At 44.0% G+C, this 17743-nt stretch overlaps 1 pseudogene; it reads left to right on the plus strand.

Annotated features, from left to right (window-relative positions):
- Positions 1–8261: 8261 nt before the first annotated feature.
- On the plus strand, positions 8262–12577 carry LOC133453802 (dimethylaniline monooxygenase [N-oxide-forming] 2-like; annotated as a pseudogene).
- Positions 12578–17743: the final 5166 nt, after the last annotated feature.

The following is a 17743-nucleotide window of genomic DNA, read 5'->3' on the forward strand; positions in this document are numbered from 1 at the left end:
ATGATGCTTTTCTTTCTTTTTTAGCTACTTTTATTATTGTGATTGTTTTTGTTTTTTTTCATTGACTTTTTTTTCTTCTCTACTGTGCTTGATGCCTTTCGTTTTAGCTACTTTTATTATTGATTCACATGTCTTTTAATTACTTTTATATTGACATACTTTTATATGTCAAGAAGAAGGGTATACACTGTATATATGTATTATTATTATTATTATTATTATTATTATTATTGTTATTGCTACTATTATTCTTTTATATATCGGATACTCTTATATTGCAAGAAGGGGCCGGACTAGATAAGCATTTGCTTCTTCCTGTCCCTTCTTGAACAAAACTGCTCAGCTGCAAAGAGGAAAAATGACCAACTACCAAAACTACCATCTAAAGTTATTTAACTATATTTCTTTTTGTCCCCACAGTGACATGGTTTTGCAGAAAAATTGAGAATACATAACAAAGAGAAACATAAAATCAGATTAAATACTGCTGACCCTTCTTAACAGCATGTCAGAGTTATCTTAACATGTAGTTTAAAAACACAAATCCTTTAAGAACGCAACCCGACTCTGACGTCATACTGTAGCTGTTGACGCAGGTGTTGACGTCCGGCGAAGATCAAAGGCAGTCACGTGCACAAACCTGGTTGCGTTCTTAAAGGATTTGTGTTTTTAAAACTGAAGAAAATTTAATAAAATAGAAAACAAAATAAAATTGCAGTTTGTATGTGTACATTTTAACTTCAACAGACCACAGAGAAATTGTGTGGAAAAAATAAATATATATGTATAAAAATATAAATCACGTGACCGGCCGCAGCTCTCATCGGACCACGTGACTAAACAGCGCAGTGATGACAGAAAACAATTTGAAAAAAAAAACGCGGGGTTGCATTTATAAATACAATTACAGCCATTTACAATTATTATTCTTATTGTTAATAAAACAATAACAATTAACATTAAGTAGGCTATAATTGAAGTTTACAATAGATCCAGATGGTCATGACTGTTATTGCTGGGCTCCCTACAACACATGCAGGACCTCAAGGAAATAAAAGGTAAAATTTGATATTGGAGCCCAGACTCCCCCGATGATTAATGACGACATTAAACAGTTTGCATAACACAGTTTGCTATAAATAAATAGCCAGTGCTATCTTTTAGTTTTAATGTCAATTCATGTTACGGAAGCTCCTTTTATTATGGAATATAAACGCAACAAGCCTTATCTTAGCTACCTCGAGCAAATGTGTGATTATTAGATCTACTTAGGCTAAGTAGAGCTAAGTCTTAGCAGGTGTTATGTTAATTGCCGTCGTTATCTCACATTTCCTAGCTTGTAACAGTCAATCAAAATGCTCTTCATTTTTCCACAGTCGCCCAGCTTTTTGTTGTTACAGTTGATGTTATCCACAGTGCGTTTATAATGTGTCTTTTCATCAGTGTTAAAGTACACATCGTTATGTCATTATATAGTAAGGTCATCTTATGGGATATTTGGCAAATCTGGGAACTAAATCGTTACCAAGAAATCTCTTCACCAATGTGTTTCTAAAGGTGTCTAATAACATGTCCTAAAAAGTTGAAATTCAACTCCTGGGGGAAACTTTGTAAAAAACTGCACAAAGTTGGGGTACCAATAACCAATTTTCGAAAATTTGAAAATGCTTAATTTGGCCTTAAATAACTTGTGGGGGATCAAACTAGGGGTTTTTCAATATTCTGAGTTCATTGCAAGTATTTATTTTTCACTACAACCATTCCTTAGTGGAAAAACGGCCACACCCACTTTCCCAGGTCATCGTTCATCCCGGCAATGCCCCCCACTCACACATAGCATATGTAAAAAAAAAAAAAAAAAAATAATAGTTTATTCTTTATTGTTTGACATGATGAATAGACCAAGTCAGTGTTTAGTGATGGTTGCTGTAGTTGTTTTTGCATTCAACGTGAGGACGTTTTGAGTTAACATTAGGACCAAACATGCTGGATCCATTTGCATCCCTTTTCTTTGTTGATCATGGACATAATATACTGCTTTTACCTGGATGCTGGACATCTTTGCAGCTGCAGGCCATCATCAGTATGCCAAAGGTGCATGGCTGTACTGTCAACTGATGAAGGAACTGGAAACTTTGCCTGGTTACAAAGAGACCATTGAACGTTTCACTGCCCATGGGAACCATGTTGTCTGGTACTCCAGCGACGATTGGTCTGGCACCTGGTGTGACATCTGCATTGAGCAGACCTTAAAGGTATAGTCTGTGATGTTGGAGAGCTAGCAAGATTTGAAAGTGGCACCTCCTCTAAGCCACACCCCCTCCTCCACCTCCCGTCAGCGCTCCATCCAAAGCCACGCCCCCACAAACTTTGGGGAACGCGCATTTGCAGGAGTCAAGTTTTCCAGGACATTTTGGACAGCACATTTTCAACAAAACTACCCCATGTCTCATTCACCTGTAAGCGAGGCCGGTTTTAGGGGGGGGCAGGGGGGGGCTGTGCCCACCCAAACGTGCATCCTGCCCACCCAAACAAAGTTATGGGGATCCTTTATTTTTTTGTAATTTTATTTTTTTATAAATATAAAAAAAATATCACAGAATATCTGTACCGTTTCTGATTGGGTGGGCACTGCGCATCATTTTTAGACAACAATGAACGCATACCGCAAAAGTTGTGTCTCGGCGGAGGGACCCGACGTCCCAGCAAAATGAGCACAATAGAGAAGTGTTCAGAACAGCACACAGAGCACACACTGAAGGCTGATTTATGGTTCCGCGTTACACCAATGCAGAATGGTGCGCGTCGCCGCGTACCCTATGCCGTAGGCTACGGCGTACCCTACGGCATAGCCGTGGCTCCAGAGCCTGTACAGCACCGCAGCGCACCGCCACCCGAACCGGCGCTCTCCGCCCTCACCGGGATGGAGACGCCTCCATCCTACTGAGGGTCTGCCTGACCCCCAGTAGTGGACAACCTGCACCGCAGAATCGCACTTTGGCTTTCTTTTTTTAGCCTTTTTAGCAGGGCGAGCCGTTACATCGACGTGACCACCCGACCGCGAGCCGGCGGTGAAGCCGGGAGCGGCGGGGGCCCTCAGGCCGCGGTTGCCAGTCGGTCTGGAGGAGCGGGGGGGGGGGGGGGTCACACTAGGACACTCTGAGCCGAGGAGGACCCATGGGAAGTGGACACGAGAGGCTCGAGGCAGGCTGGAAGCAGAGTGCGCGCATGGGACAGAGGGGGGTGTGGGCGGGACTTAAAGGGGACCTATTATGAAAAACACGTTTTTTCTTGTTTTAACATATATAAAGTGGTCTCCCCTCACCCTGCCAGCACAGGGGAGACAAAATACCATGAAATTCTGCAGGGTCTCTGACCCCCGCCTTACAGAGTCCCCCAGTGTCACGTGACCTTTTTTTGAGCCATTCTGAATCTGCGCCTATGGTGACGTCACCATAGGCGCTCATTTCCATAGGTTCAGCCTCCGCTGCTGAAACCACGCCCACAATCAGCTCTCTGGCTCTGGCTGGAGCGGTGCATCCTTCAGCCAGTCGGACGCGGCGCCGCGGATCCGGGTTAAATCATCCAGGTTCCCGGGTGGTTTGGGAGCTGGGTCCTCGGGGGTCTGTCCCAGGTCGGACCAGCTTCACCCTCCGAGATTTTCAGCGAAATCTGTCGGTTTGATCCCCGATAACGGGAGATGCGTCGCGGATGCGCTCCGGAGCCGATCTGTGCGCCCGCCGTGCGGTTGCAGCGCCAGCGCGCAGAATCCGCCGGGCAGATCCGGCTGAAATTCCGCTGGTCGGTCCCCGGGAGTCCCTGCTACCAGTCCAGGCGGGTTCCTGCGGTCCCGGCCGGTCGGAACCGGTCAGATTCCCTGGTTAAAGCCGCAGTGATGCGCGCTGCTCCCGGGCGCCTGGCGTGGCTCCGGGGCAGCGTTCAGCATCCGCCGGGTAGATCCGGCTTAAATAGTGCATAAATGTTATTTATATACAACTCATATTTTATTTTTTTAACAATAAAGTTTCCATTTGTGAAAATTCAGTGTTGTGATAATTTACAGGCTTGGGCTGCTCTGGCGGAGCGAGGTTTATGCTCCTCCCCTCCTACACGTCATTCAGGGAGCCAATCAGCGCAGAGCCTCATTATCATACCCCCCCCTTCCCTAAAAATGAGGCGCAGAAAAAGAGGTTAGAAGCGGTAAAACTAGTGACAGGGCCCACAGGCTGGATTTATGATTTATGTAGAAAAAACAAGCTTTAGATTGTTTTTAAGACATTCAAGGCCTGTTTAAAATATACATTAAATGCCATAATAGGTCACCTTTAAAATGAAGGCATCTGATTGTTTTTTTCCCCCCTGCCACTCTTCTGGTCCTCTGACCAATCCGTACCATTCGGTGCGCAAAAAACAGATTGGTCAGAGTTTTTACAGGATTAAAGCTGTCAGAGAGGTCAGATTTTTTTCTATCCTTTTTCTGAACACATTATTCAATGGCTACTCTCAGGATGGAAGGACCATTTCACCCAGTAGAACAATACATTTTTTTGAATACGATTACAGACTATACCTTTAATGAAGGCGGCCAAATCAGAAGGTGGACCTAGCAGAGGGAGGATGAGAAGCAGTGATTCTGGCTACAAGTGCTGGGTGCTCACACTCAGCCACTTCTCTAATATCAACAAGCATATGGAGGAAAGTGTAAACCAACATGCTCCACTCTACATAGACCTTGGGAAAACCCAGATGAAGCGTGATGCAGAGGCAGTTAAACTTCCCCTCCAATGGTTTGAGGAGAACAACCCATTTGACCACAGACGCGACAAAGAGATGCTTGTATCTTTGTCTACAGGATTCACAAGCACAGCAGATGACCCATTCATGGTGGGTGGCTTCTTTACATGGTGAAGTGGGAACAAGGTCAGACTTGGTAGGAGATTGCCAACAGTTACCTAAGCTACCTGCAGCATCTTGGCTGTAACTGTCAAAAGATCATTGTGGTCTTTGATGGCTATAACAGATCGCCAAAAGATCATGACCACATCCGACGTACCAAGAAAACATGCTGTGATCTCCAGATTCGACCGGATCTGATACACTGGACACCAAGAGCAAAGTTCTTGGACAACAGCCATAATAAGAGTGAGCTCATTCACCTCCTCTCTTCAACATTCCAGAAGCTTAGCATCACCGTTGTGCAGAGTGACAATGATGCTGACACTTTAATTGTGAGAGAGGCATTGGCTACTGCTACAGATGGCTCGGTTGAGGTCAGTAACATTTGTGTGTACATGCAAAGTATATTACTTTCATTAGCTATGACTATGAGTTATGCAGCGTCCGCAGTTATGCGGTCGATGTACTGGACCATCATGGTGAAGAAGGAGCTGAGTCGAAAGGCGAAGCTCTCGATTTACCGGTCAATCTACACACCTACCCTCACCTATGGTCATGAACTTTGGGTAGTGACCGAAAGGACAAAATCGCGGATACAAGCGGCTGAGATGAGTTTCCTCCACAGGGTGGCTGGACGCTCCCTTAGAGATGAGTTTCCTCCACAGGGCGGCTGGACGCTCCCTTAGAAATGAGTTTCCTCCCTTAGAGATGAGTTTCCTCCGCAGGGTGGCTGGACGCTCCCTTAGAGATAGGGTGAGGAGTTCGGTCACCCGGGAGGAGCTCGGAGTCGAGCCGCTGCTCCTTCACATTGAGAGGAGTCAGCTGAGGTGGCTTGGGCATCTGTACCGGATCCTCCTGGACGCCTCCCTAGGGAGGTGTTCCAGGCATGTCCCCCTCCCTAGGGAGGTGTTCCAGGCATGTCCCTCCTCCCTAGGGAGGAGTTCCAGGCATGTCCCTCTCCCTAGGAAGGAGTTCCAGGCATGTCCCTCCAGGAGGAGACCCTGGGGAAGACCCAGGACACGCTGGAGAGACTATGTCTCTCGGCTGGCCTGGTAACGCCTCGGACTCCCATTGGAAGAGCTGGAGGAAGAAGAGCTGGAGGAAGTGTCTGGGGTAAAGGAAGTCTGGGCATCTCTGTTGAGACTGCTGCCCCCGCGACCTAGGAACGGATAAGCGGCGGACGATGGATGGATAGCTATGACTACTTTAAAAGTGATGGCATTGATGAGGAATACTCAGACATTGACTCATAAAGCATTCCACAAGGGGGATCACTGTTTGCTCTGACTAATGTGAAACGAATTGTAATAAATGCAATCTTATGTAAATGCAAAAAAATGGTGTGGCAGTTTTTCCACTAAGGAATGGTTGTAGTGAAAAACAAATGCTATAAATGAACTCAGAATCCTAAAAAAACCCTAGTTTGACCCCTCACAAGTTAATTAAGGCCAAATTAAGCATTTTCGATTTTTCAAAAATCGGTTATTGGTACCCTGACTTTGTGCAGTTTTTTATGAGGTTTCCCCCAGGAGTTGAATTTCAACTTTTTAGGACATGTTATTAGACACCTTTAGAAACACATTGGTGAAGAGATTTCTTGGTAACGATTTAGTTCCCAGATTTTCAGACACTTCCCTTACTAATACATAACATTCCCACATGCTATATTTTACTGCAGTTTACTGAGTCTTTCTTAGCATTTCATTGTAATGACAACATGCTAATTATTACTAATAAATGACTCACTTATATAAGAAAAAGCACATTGTACAAGTATATTATACAGTAGAGTCTACATTGTGCATGTATGTCTAGGTTTTGTATTTATATTTAATTTTTTTCTTGAAATTATGTTTAGACTCGTGTCACACACTCCTCTTCCGTCCTCAGATGCACTACTGAGATTTCTCAGTCCGTCCTCTGCAAATCCTCCTGTCGCTTCCACATCAGCAGCACATCCCAGCACTGATGCAGCAGCATCAAGCGCTGCTCCTCCTCCAATAGACCCAGCTCACTGGCCATCTCCTCTAACTGATAAGGTACGAACAGAGTTTGTTCACAGTGGTCCATTTAAAATAGAAAACTTAATTTTCCCGAATCAAAAGGATGGACGGCGGTGTCAACAGGATTATTTTTACAGAGTCTTAGTCAATGGTGAAAAAGTCTGAAGAAACTGACTTGTGTACTCTATAAAAGATTATAGCTTTTTTCTAAAAGAGAGTACAAACTGAATAGGGCAGGAATAAAGGACTGGAAACATGCAAGTCACTTGCTCAAGGTACACGAGGATAGCCAGGAGCATAATACTCACATGGCAACAAATAACAGAACACACTGTGACAGAGATCAAAATATCCAAATACTTCTGTCATTTTAGACAGCACTATATCCTCATCCAGATCCTGCATGTCAGTAAACTGATGCAGTCACCCTCCGTGCAGCTCGATGTGGCTGTTGACTTGCTGAAGAAAAACCAGAGATTCCCTCACCAGGTACAGAAATACTGGATGTTCTGATGTACAAACAATAGCAAAGGATGTGTGAAGAGATGAACGTGGAGGCTGAACTCAAACAAAAGGAAACCACATTTTTTAATGTGGTCGTAGACACTGCCATCAACTCACTTGATGAGGGATTTCAGACTCTTGGAGAGGTGAATGACACGTTTGGTGCTCCTCGGTTTCCCCACCTCAGAAGAAGAGGACCTGCTGCAGAAGATTCAAACACTCAGTACTGCTCTGACCCATGACAGCCAGCCTGACGTTGATGGCACAGCACTTGCAAAGGAAATGCAGAATTTCCCACCACTGCCATTAAAACATTGTCAGACCTGGGTTTAAAGGAGGACTCAGATGTAGACGGAGAACGGTAATGACAGGTTTTTATTTGGATATTCTTGAATCTCTCAAGACAGGGTGACAAACAAACAGGCTGTGAAAAACTAGACGTCACCAAAGGGCGCGGTGACAAAACCCCAGGAGAAAGAAACGAAAATAAAAATCACTCCAGAGGAGAAACGCTACACTGATCTAAATACCCTATAATCTCAAAATAAAATACTCTCACGGAGGGAAAAAAAACAAAGCTGACAATAGTAAAAAACTAAGCTACACCAGTCAGGACTATAAAGAAACAAAAAGGCGCTCCAAAAAGGGAGGAAACAAGGAGGAAAAGTGATTTTTTTTTCTATTAATTTCAGCTCATTTTTACCATGTTCCTCTGTATCTTTCTGCCTGCATGATTCGAACAGAGAATCCCATTCAGCTTCAAGTACTGATATTGGTATCACAGGCTTCCTGATTGTTTTAGCTACCTCACTGGGGTCATTTTGACAATAGTGCTGAATACTTCCCATGTTCTCAGTGATGGTTGGACGTGTGGCGGTAGTCGGGGCTGCTAGTTCAGGTCTGACCTGTATCAAAGCATGTGTCGATGAGGGCTTGGAGCCGGTCTGCTTTGAAAGTAGTGATGACAATGGAGGCCTGTGGAGATTTAAGGTGAGTGGTTTACAGTTTGAGAAAGGATCCCAAATCTCATTTATGTCTTGAATATGGTCAACGTGAACACAGATGTTTTTTTTCTTGTAGACATCAATTATAAGCAACAGTCTTGTCTTGTTTTCTGTGTCCAAAGGAGACACTTGAGCCGGAGCGATCCAGCATCTACCGCTCTTTGGTGGTTAATACCTCCAAAGAGATGATGTGTTTCAGTGATTTCCCCATGCCTGAAGATTATCCCAACTATATGCACAATTCCCAGCTGCTGCAGTACTTCAGGCTCTATGCTGAACAGTTTGACCTGCTTAAATACATCAACTTTCAGGTAAGCCTGGTTTCACCATTGATGTCTTTTGTATGAATGATCACAGTTGTTTTTTATTGATGTGTGTGTTTTTGTGAACGTGGACGTGCTCATTTCAGACCCCAGTGAGGAGTGTTACACCAACACCAGACTTCTCTGTGTCCGGTCAGTGGGACATTGTGACGATAAATAAGAAAGGAGAGGAAGAAAGGCACATCTTTGATGCTGTTCTGGTGTGTTCAGGTCACTATACCCATCCAGCCTTACCCTCGTCTGACTTTCAATGTGACGAAATAGATGCAGGGTCAATGTTTAGTGGTTCCTCCTGTTGCTTTAAATGTGTTTCTGAACTCTTTCTCTGCTCTGAGCTGTTACACTATCTGTCTTTCTCCAGGACAGGAGACGTTTTCTGGCAGGTGTCTTCACAGCTGGGAATATAAACAAGGAGACGCCTACAGAGGAAAGAGGGTGGTGGTGGTCGGCATTGGCAACTCTGGAGGAGATATTGCAGGAGAGATTAGTAGATTTGCAGAGAAGGTAAGACGAGTCAGGAACAGGACAGCTCACATGTTGTTTGAGGTTCTGACACAGATGACAACATTGTCCACTATTTTGACTTCATGTTGGACTCGTGTGCAACTGTGATAGAAAGTTCAGCCTTGGCCACTTGATTAAACCCAATCTGCTGAGAGCAGCAAAACAACAGCCAAATGTGCAGACTGGGAGTTGCTCAAAAAAGATTAACACTGACCTTAAACATGTTTTTATCTACTCGAATGGTAAGAATGAATCATCATTTGTGCCTATATAATCAGTATGCTTCCTTTGTTACGTTGTCATTCTGCATCGAGACGCCTGATGTTTGTTCTGACCCTTTTGAATGCAACTGTTTAATTAAATCTACTGAAATCTGGATCCTCTCTCAAGTCGTATTCTTGGCAACTTAGACACTCAGTTTCAGTCCAGTTATAGTTGGAAAACATTAAAGAGCATTTGATGGGTTTTTCCACAATATATTTTTGGTGCATCATAAATCATTATACAGCACAAAAATATGTGGGTTTTTTTCTGTCTGTTGATTTATTCAAAGCCAGTCTTCCTCTCCTCCCTGCCAGACATTTCTCAGCACACGACAAGGGGCGTGGGTGGTTGGCAGGATGGCAGGATGGCCTTCCCCTGGACATGACGGCCCTCAGCAGGTTCAACAGCTTCCTGACAAAGCTGCTGCCCAACACTTTAGTCAACTGGGCAGTAGAGAGAGCACTGAACCACCGATATGACCATGGACTTTATGGATTGAAACCCAGACACAGGTGACATGCAGTAGTTCAATATGAATCTTCCTCTCTGAGTCCAGACCACAGAGGTTCATCATGAACTTCTGTAGACTTCTGCCACACAGTTACAAAACTGTAAAGGTTGAGAGTCATCTCCTACTTTCAGTTACAGAAATAATGCAAATAAATGTAACTGGTAGAGATGCAGCGGTCAGCGTGTGGACTGTTGGTTGTGTGCATGTTTTCTTAGATGTATTTTTATAGATGAAATCATTCTTTTTTTGTTCACAGACTTTTGGACAGAGGACTTTTGATCAATGATGATCTTCCTGGCCGAATCCTTCAGGGAGCTGTAGTCATTAAACCCAACCTGAGAGGGTTTAAGGATGCAGGAGTTGTATTTGAAGATGGCACTGTGGAGGAGAACATTCATGCAGTGATTTTTTGTACTGGTTACCATGGAAACTTCCCTTTTCTGCCTTCAGCCCTGCTTGAAGGACCCTATGACGAACTGACACTGTACAAGTAAGTTCATGGTGGTTAAAATGTCTGATATTTATAATACACTTATTTCTAACATCTAAATGAAGCTCGACATCAGACTACATGAACACTAAACCAGACGATTCGTCCCAAAACGGTTTATCCACGTCCACACTGGCAGTTAAGCTTTCCCCTGGAAAAGATCTTTGTCCACTTCGTCCACCGCAGTAACTGCATGACGAAGTTTGACATCAGGGTTAAGAATCAGGCAAAATAAGGGAAAGATCATTCGTCACCCAGAAGAACAAATCGTGAAGCTAATTGGTGCAACTATGTCAGCATGGTTCTGTTCATCCACATTGACCACAACAACTGTGTTTACAAACTGAAACTGTGTCTAGATACATTTTCTTTCCATTTTTAAGGCCAAAATCAGAATATTTTGGGTAACAGATAAATAAAATAAAAAGAAATCTCAGTTTTAAATGAACATGGAGTGTTGTGAACAGAGTCTTCGATTATCCCACAGTTATCTTATTTGTATTTAGGCCCATTTAAGGACCTGATTCATTATGTGTCTATTGTTACATTGATGGATATGAGTGTCTTATAATCCAGGAGACTGTTTCCTCCGTCTCTGCAACCCCCCACACTGGCCATCACGGGTCTTTTCCAAGTAAAAGGTCCAATCATGCCTGTAGTGCAGATGCAGGCACGCTGGGCTGTTCAGGTCTTTTCAGGTAAACTCATTAACAGACAAAGATGTTCATGGGAATAAAGAAGTTGCATCAGCAGATGCGTTGTTTTTTTTCTAGGTTTGAGCCATCTTCCACCTGAGAATATAATGCTGGAAATCATCGAGTCTGACAGAAGGAGAAACATGCAAAGGTAGAAATCCTCTTCAACCTTCAACCAAGTCAAAGTGTTTCTTTTCAACATGTGAAAATCCCTATTCCCTCAGTTACCCTGCCCACGACAGGCTGTTCTGCAAGTGGATTTCATATCATACCTGGACTTCATGGCTGAGGAGGTCAGCCCCCTTCAACACTGTTACATTTCACCACATTTGTGAAGTGTGTTGATTTCAAAACCTTCATGTAACGCTTGAAATTACAGGTGGGTGTTCAACCAAAGCTGCTGAGGCTGCTCCTGAGAGATCCTGTGCTCTTGGTGAAGATCTTCTTTGGTCCCTGCACTCCATGTCAGTATCGTCTAAGCGGGCCTGGTCGGTGGGCAGGAGCTCGGAGCGCCATCCTAACACAGTGGGAGAGAGTCACTCGGCCTTTCAGAACCAGACTGGTACCAGAAGCAGAGACGAGCACATCTGTCCTGTGTTCCCCCTGGTTGATCACATTCGGAGGAGCATTGATGATGGCTGCGCTTCTGTCGGAAAAGATTATCCAGTGCTGCAACATGCAAAGCAGCTTCTGGACAGCAGCAAGATTTTCCAGAGACTTGTGACAAACTGATTTACAGAATTGACTTAAAAAATACACAAACCCACCACCTTTTACTGGATTTATTCTCTCTAAACCTTCTCAGTGACATCACACTTTCTGTCACTATTTTATTATTGAATTGAAAGACCAAGACGATACTTGCTGAAAGGAGTTTACTGCTTCATCAAATGTCAGTCAGGTGACCACAATACAATCTAACTCATATTTTGGGACTATATTTCTGATTTCCAGCAATTATTATGACACAGGGAATCAAACATTTGCAGCATTTCATAGGGAAATATCAGATATAGTTTTATACCAAGATGTGCAGAGCAGAAATGATATAATTGACCCAAGTTACTTATTTCTGATTCATTGTAAACTCATTACTTGTGATGTCCAGGGCAGGAATCTGCTTCTCTTAAACCTAAATGAAATGAAATCAAAGTCAGTTTTATTTCAAACATCTTTACAGGTGAGTCTCCTTCAACAAAGTTAAATCTGTGCTTGTTTCTGAGGGATGTCTCATTCAATACTGACTTCATGCAGTTATTTTGTTCATGATTTTATTTTGTGTACAGTTAACTGATGTGTCTCTGTGGTTGATGCTGCATGATTGCTCAACTGATAAATCCGCCTACAATAAGATTATTGCTGTGTTTTCTAATTGTATCTTATTAAAGAGACTTTAAAATGGAAACATGATGATGTGACTCACGTGACTTCCTTCCTGGTTGCTTTTATTCAAATACCATTGAATAAAATTCATCTTCACAGGCTATGGTTTTGCATCAAATGAAATGACATCAATACTCCACACCCGTGTGGTTTTAAACGGATGAAGGACAAAAGCCTTCAGGTCAGCACCGATAATAACTGAAAAGTCCTGCAGGTCACAAAAAGTCTGAAATAGATAAAGAGACAAATATCTTATGTCTTGGTGGCGGCCCGCGGAGAAACAACAATTGCACACAGAACATTTATTCAAAAGTCGTGAACTGACAAAATATGGTAAACTAAATGAATCACCTCATCCAGTTGCGCACACAGGCGCTCCAGGGTTTGCCTTTATTACCCAGCGCACATCGCTGTGAAGCAGCAGCATCCTCTCCTGTTTTTAAATCTCTTTTAAATACACTCTTTCATTCATTGGCTTTTAACCCACGGGGATCTGTATGGATCTTGTATGGCTCCTTAAAGTGTTTCTGTGTCTTTTTAAACTCATTGTTGTTAACATACTTTTGGCCTAGTCTGACTCAGCCACAAGTTGACGTTAAAGACGACGCTGAGTGCTTCATGTACCCCTGATAAAAATGAATAACACGAATCTCTTTATCCGTGACGCCCTGCAGCTCTCCACTGAGCCTGGCGCACAGGACACTATAATATATATTATATATATTTATTTATATATTATATAACTATAGTCAATTTATATGTATATATATATATATATATATATATATATATATATATATATATATATATATATATATATATATATATATACACATACATACATACATACATATACATACATACATACACATACATACAAACAACGTTGAACTTGTACTTGTATTGAACTTGAAAATACTGAAGAAAACAGAAAAAACAAGTTGCCTCAAGATGAAATAGATAAATTATACAACATGTACTGTAATTCCTATAATAGAGAATAAATTAAAACACAAAAAGGAATTAAATTACATTCATTTATTTGACATATTTTCAGTTTATTTGCATATGGATTTCCTTCAAGTTAAACATTTACATTTTCTTTTAATTTGTCATTTCCACTCATGTTTCTCTGTTATTCGCTGACGGATCATACAGATGTGCGAGGCTAGCCAACTCAGTTAGGAGAGGAACAAGAATGCTTTTTTAAAATGATTAGATTATAATAGGGTAAAAACTAATGCTGGAGGAGCAGGATGGAGATGTGTGGCACTGGGGCACAAAAGATGCTGCTAGATGTCAGGCTGTTTACCCTTTCACTTAGCTTTCTCTCACAAAGTTACTTTTCATTCAACTTACTTTGAATGAAAAGTAATATGTATATAATAATCAAAGTTTAGTTTAGTTGCACATAAAACAGAACCTGTATAAACAGTAAAAACAATGGTCAAATGAAGCATTGTGCAGGAGAGGTGGAAGCCAAAAAGGCTTATGAAAATGCCTTCCCTTTATAAACAAACATAACATCAATTAAAGCTGCAAGCAGCGATGAACGGGCCCTCGCACTCACGGCCACCGCCCCCATAAGCATATCAGAAATGACACCACCCACGACTTCCTATGTCAAACCATTGAAAAGTTATAGCAGAAAAAAGGGACAACCAATCAGAAGAAGGGGCGGGGCTAATTCAGGCCAATGAAGGTCAAGGACTCCATACAGAATCTGATGACACCACCCACGACTCTCTATGTCAAACCATTCAAAAGTTATAGCAGAAAATCGGGACAACCAATCCGAAGAAGGGGCGGGGCTAATTTTCACCAATTATGGTCAAGGACTCAATACCGAGTCCCATGACACCACCCACGACTCTTTATGTCAAACCATTCAAAAGTTATGGCAGAGAAAAGTATTCTAGGGGGCGCTGTTGAGCCGTTAGGCCACGCCCATTAATGCAAACCATGAAATATCAAATTTATCGCCCGGCCTGCCTTGCATGCAAAATTTGGTGCCTTTTGGGGAACTATCAAATATGGACAAATCAGATGAAGGGGGGGTGCGTTTGTTGGCGTCTAGCGTCGCCACGGTAACACTTTTGAAAGAGAAAAGTAATGCGCGTAGTCGCAGGATGGAGACGCATATTTTGATGTATAACACATCTGGGTGCACGTTACGGTTCGGGCCGTATTAATTCTCGAAGGAATGGCATATATTGCTCCAAAATTACGTGATTAATTCAGAATGTTCAAAATGGCCGACTTCCTGTTCGGTTTTGGCCTTGGCGCCAAGATACTTTTCTTTAAGTTGCGACATGATACAGGTGTGTACCGATTTTCGTTCATGTACGTCAAACCGTATTATGGGGTTTGAGGCGCAAAGTTTTTTCTGCCTGAACCAATCAGATGAAGGGTGGGCGCGCGTTTTGGCGTCTAGCGTCGTCACGGTAACGCTTTTGAAAGAGAAAAGTAATGCGTGGTGTCGGAGGATGGAGACGCACATTTTGATGTATAACACACCTGGGTGCTCATTACGGTTCGGGCCGTATTAACTGCCGAAGGAATGGCATGAATTTCGCCAAAATGACACGATTAATTCAAAATGGCCGACATCCTGTTCGGTTTCGGGCATGACTCCAAGAGACTTTTCTTTAAGTTGTGCCATGATACAGGTGTGTACTGATTTTCGTGCATGTACGTCAAACCGTATTGTGGGGCTTGAGGCACAAAGTTTTCCGGGGGGCGCTGTTGAGCCATTTTGCCACGCCCATTAATGCAAACCATAAAATATTGTAATAATTATTCGTTTATTAGATTATATATTTTCACTGATAATATAAAGCTGCCACCACCTTTATTAAACCGGTGTGGTCCGGTATAAGAGGCAAGAGGATGTTTATCAACCACACAAATACACAGGGATAGGATACAAAATAATCTTTATTAGAAAATATATCTTTGTTTAAAAATGGCAATATGACCCCTGCAACAGGCTGAGAACTAGAGGCTAACAGCTATGGCACACCAATGGCCACCCTACAACCCTGCCACACGAAATGCAAGTCCACAAACCCAGACGAGGCCGGCACACGGTCAAAGAGTCACTGCACACTATAAAACCAAATAGCTGACACAGCAAACTAATAAAACTCAGTGCTAAAACTGCACAGCAAACCACAGGGACCACTCCAAACTATAAGCAGGTCAAAACCACTCCACACCACTAGGGGGAGGCAGGGGGCCCGGGGGCCTTCAGCGTCGCCTCTAAATGAGCCCCTGACAAAGGATCAATTACCCTGGAATATGCGTTAAAACATTATGCTCCAGTTCATATAGGGAAATGAACGGGCATCAAATCACTCAAATACATAGACATGAAAGGAAAAAATATGAAGGACACAACAAATAACGGACAATGTATACGGTATTTGAGTTTAACTTATCTCGCCCGATCTGGCGACGACACCCCCCCACGGGGTGTCAGCATGGAGTTACCCGTGAAGCGTCACGGACCAAACTCACTGCGGCCAGGTTAGTGACAACCGGCAGCAGTTTGTGGCAGGGAAGCCTCAGTAAGGAGAAGGCATGGGCACCTACTACACCCCGGTCCCTCACTATCTAAAGGAGGCATCCAGCCTCCCCTCCTCACTCAGAAAAGGCTCTCTCCCCTATCCAGCTGTCTTCGCGGCCGGCAACAATAAAAGCTGCGATCCGCACCCTCCCAGCCCGGTGCCGCAGCTTCGAACAGAAACTGAAGTATTCCCCACCCTCCGTCCAGTCATTCACAGACCTCTTTTATTCCTCTCCTAGCTGACACAGGTGCAAGTGATTCACAATCAGGTACTGGAACTCCTCCCTGCAGCATCCACACCGGCAGGCACAGAGACCCTCCTGACATTTCATTACACTCCTCCCTCCCCTAACGGAGAGAACTCGCCCTCGAGTTAACACGCCACATCGTAGTCTTTTAACCACCCAGGTGCCTTCCGTTCACGCACCGGGCGTCCCCCCCGTGCGCGTCCAGGCGAACAGCTCCCCCCCTCTGGCGGGAGCAAGTGCTGACTGCACTGTTCCTCTGGGGTCACACTGGCATCCCGTGGTGCAGCAAGTGTCGCACAATCAGATGGCAATGGCCACCCCTGACGAACATCAGCAGGGCCCCTCTTTGCAGAATCAGGTGGTGATGACGGCCGCTGCCGACGAGCATCAGCCGGACCCCTCCCAGCAGAATCAGGCGGTGATGATGGCCGCTGCAGGCGAGCGTCAGAAGGACCCCTCCCAGCAGAATCAGGCGGTGAATATGGCCGCTGCAGGCGAGCGTCAGAAGGACCCCTCCCAGCAGGATCAGGCGGTGATGATGGCCGCTGCAGGCGAGCGTCAGAAGGACCCCTCCCAGCAGGATCAAGCGATGATGGCGGCCGCTGCAGGCGAGCATCAGCAGGACTCCCTTCCGCCAGACCACTCTCCATCTGAACCGGGCCTGATTCCCCATCATCCTGGGTTGATGGCAGCGCTACAGAGGAAGCCAGATAAGGTTTAAGACGGTTAAAATGTACTACAGTCTCTGGCCCTCCCCCTACTGGTGCCACTCGGTACAACACTTCTGTGACCCTCTCTATTATTTTGTAAGGGCCTTTAAACCGTCTCTGAAGCTTGGGGCACAATCCTCTCTTCCTTGCTTTGTTTAGCACCCACACAAGTTCCCCGTCAGAGTAATACTGAAAGTTCACTCTGACATCAAAATTGGTCTTTTGTTGGCTAGAAGCTTTGGCCTGATGCTTCTTCACTGCCTCCACTACAGTGGATAATGTCTCCACTAATTTGCCAACATACTCGCTAACTGAAGGGAACCCCTCTCCAGCCCCCACATCAAGCATTATGTCCACTGGGAGAACCATCTCTCGTCCGAACAACACCTTATAGGGGGTGAAACCTATACTGGCATGCACACTGCTGCGATATGCCATCATTACGTATGGTATAAGAATGTCCCAGTTAGACTGATTCTCCTCGACAAACAGTGATAACATAGACAGCAATGTGCGATTAAATCGTTCAATGAGACCATCTGACTGTGGGTGGTATGGGGAAGTCCTTGTTTTGTGGATATTTAGGAGCTGACACATTTCTCTAAACAGAGTTGACTCAAAATTCCGCCCCTGGTCTGAA

The sequence above is a fragment of the Cololabis saira genome, chromosome 1 (assembly GCF_033807715.1).
Source record: "Cololabis saira isolate AMF1-May2022 chromosome 1, fColSai1.1, whole genome shotgun sequence".
Taxonomy (NCBI): domain Eukaryota; kingdom Metazoa; phylum Chordata; class Actinopteri; order Beloniformes; family Belonidae; genus Cololabis; species Cololabis saira.